Source organism: Melospiza melodia, chromosome 17, assembly GCF_035770615.1.
Source record: "Melospiza melodia melodia isolate bMelMel2 chromosome 17, bMelMel2.pri, whole genome shotgun sequence".
Classification (NCBI taxonomy): Eukaryota; Metazoa; Chordata; class Aves; order Passeriformes; family Passerellidae; genus Melospiza; species Melospiza melodia.
The window spans coordinates 15,856,162-15,858,661 of NC_086210.1; the positions used below are offsets into that span (position 1 = coordinate 15,856,162).

Consider the following 2,500-nt stretch of genomic DNA (forward strand, 5'->3'; position numbering starts at 1 on the left):
AATGAGGAGCGGATTACTGCTTCCCGTCCTAAAGAGTCATCAGCCCGAGGGGCCCACAAACGCGTGTGGACTGAAGAGGAAGAGGCTCTCCTGATACAACTGGTGGACAAGTACGCCGGTAAAAGGAACATCAATCAATTGATCGCGGAGCACATTCCAACAAAGACAGCTAAGCAGATAAGTGATAAGAGGCGCCATTTAGTGAAAGGTCCCTCCATAACAGAACATGAAGGTTTACTGGGCGCCATGGGGTTTGACCATCCACCCGAGTCTGCTAAATTGCCCAAGGAGGGACAGTTAAAGCTCCGATACCGCGAGACGATCAAAGCGGGTTTAGCGGTTGGAAAGTTCACAGTGTATCGGGAGGCCTTTGAAAAAATGGTTGATGGGCAAGACCCTGGTTGTGTGGTGAATGACGTATATAATGAGTTTCTCGGTATTCTGGGGGAGCCTAGCCAGAACAAATCCATCTGTAAGGGTCGAAAAAAGCAGGCACCCCGTGGCGAAAAAACATCCAAAACTACATCAAATTGGATGTGTAAAAGAGCAATTAAAAGGGGCAAATTCTTGCGATTTCAGTTGCTGTTCAAGTCACATAGAAGGCGCCTCGCTCGTATCATCTTGGACAGCTCGGAAGCCATTCAATGCCAGATACCATCTAACGTTGTCCATGATCACTTTAAGAAAAGATGGGATACATCTGGTACATTTGGTGGCCTCTTGGGTTTCCCTCCCTATAAGGAGGCGAACAATGTGGTGTTTGAGGCCTTAATTACAGAGAAAGAGGTGGAAAAGAACGTGAAAGAGATGTGTAAGACCTCCGCTCCCGGGCCAGATGGGATTACCCTGGGTCAAATTATTGCGAAAGACCCTAGGTTTTCCCGGTTGACTGAGATCTTCAACCTCTGGCTTATTACGGGTACAATTCCAGATGCGCTGCGGGACTGCAGGACAGTCTTGATTCCCAAGTCCTCAGATGCTGAGAGACTTGGTGATATCAATAACTGGAGACCGATCACTATTGGTTCAGTGGTGATCAGGTTGTTCTCCAGGATCGCCACGGCGAGGCTGTCCAAAGCTAGTCCCATTAACCCCCGGTAACGGGGTTTTATTTGCGCATCGGGGTGTGCCGAAAACCTCAAGTTATTACAACTTGTGGTTAAAACAGCAAAACGGGAGCACAAACAACTGGGGGTTGTGTTCGTGGACATCGCTAAGGCATTTGACACCGTGTGTCATGAGCATGTATTTGAGAGTCTGGTTCAGAGGGGTGTGGATTCACACGTGATTGATTTAGTGAGGGAAATGTATCGTGATGTCAAGACGTACATTTCCATTGGAAGGGGAAGAACAGACCCCATATACATTCGCTCTGGTGTCAAACAGGGCGACCCTATGTCACCTTTGCTGTTTAACTTGGCGATGGACCCCCTTCTATGTAGGCTTGAACGTGAGGGTGAAGGTTTCCATCATGGAGGTTGGAAAACTACAGCCATGGCTTTTGCCGATGACCTTGTGCTCCTGAGTGATTCCTGGGAAGGCATGTGTCGTAACATCAAGATTTTAGAGGCCTTTTGTAATCTTACCGGCCTCAGTACGAAGGGTGAAAAATGTTATGGCTTTTACATCAAGCCAACAAGGGACTCATATACTATCAATGATTGTCCCGCATGGGAAATAAATGGATCCCCTCTTAACATGATCGACCCAGGTTCCTCAGAAAAATATCTCGGCACTTGGGTAGACCCCTGGACTGGCTTCGGAGACCCTAGATTATCAGAGAAACTAACTGATTGGCTCCATCGAATTGGTCGTTCGCCTTTAAAACCTCTTCAGAAAGTCGATATACTCAGGACTTATACCATTCCGAGACTGATATATCTGGCTGACCACACTGAGGTTAAGGTGGGCCTCCTCGAATCCCTTGACCTGTTGATTCGCAACACGGTCAAGGAATGGCTTCATCTTCCACAAAGTACGTGTGATGCTATCCTGTACTCAAGTTTCAAAGATGGTGGTTTAGGCCTCATCAGGTTGGTGGCGCTTATTCCAAGTATACAGGCGAGAAGACTGCATAGATTGGCGCAGTCTTCAGATGAGACTCTTGTGAATTATTTAAAGGAAATCCATCTGGAACGGTTATTTGAAAGATTGTGGCTAAAAGCCGGGGGAACACAAGAGTCCGTCCCATCAATCTGGGAGCCTCTACCAGTGGTAGAGTTGGGTGATGGTGATGAAGCCCGGCTTGAATGGGAAACACCCGCTCCTAAGATTTGTTATCCGAAACCGTGTAACTGGAGGAAACTAGAGTTTCAAAAGTGGATCCACCTGGTATCCCAGGGCCATGGAATAGAAAATTTTGAAAATGATGAAATCAGTAACGCCTGGATAAGGCGGTTTGGGGGCATACCTCACCGAAAATTAATCACGGCCTTGCAATTAAGAGCTAATGTCTACCCAACAAGGGAGTTCCTGGCCAGGGGTAGACAGGAAAATGTTG

The 2,500-nt window shown here is 47.3% G+C and overlaps 1 non-coding gene across 1 annotated transcript in view; it reads left to right on the forward strand.

Annotated features, from left to right (window-relative positions):
• Positions 1-2,500, forward strand: part of LOC134426135 (28S ribosomal RNA) — an 8,487-nt gene that overhangs the window by 4,034 nt on the left and 1,953 nt on the right. The window contains exon 1 of the ribosomal RNA XR_010029910.1: positions 1-2,500. This exon is cut by the window's left edge and continues 4,034 nt beyond it; it is cut by the window's right edge and continues 1,953 nt beyond it. This is a non-coding gene — a ribosomal RNA (28S ribosomal RNA).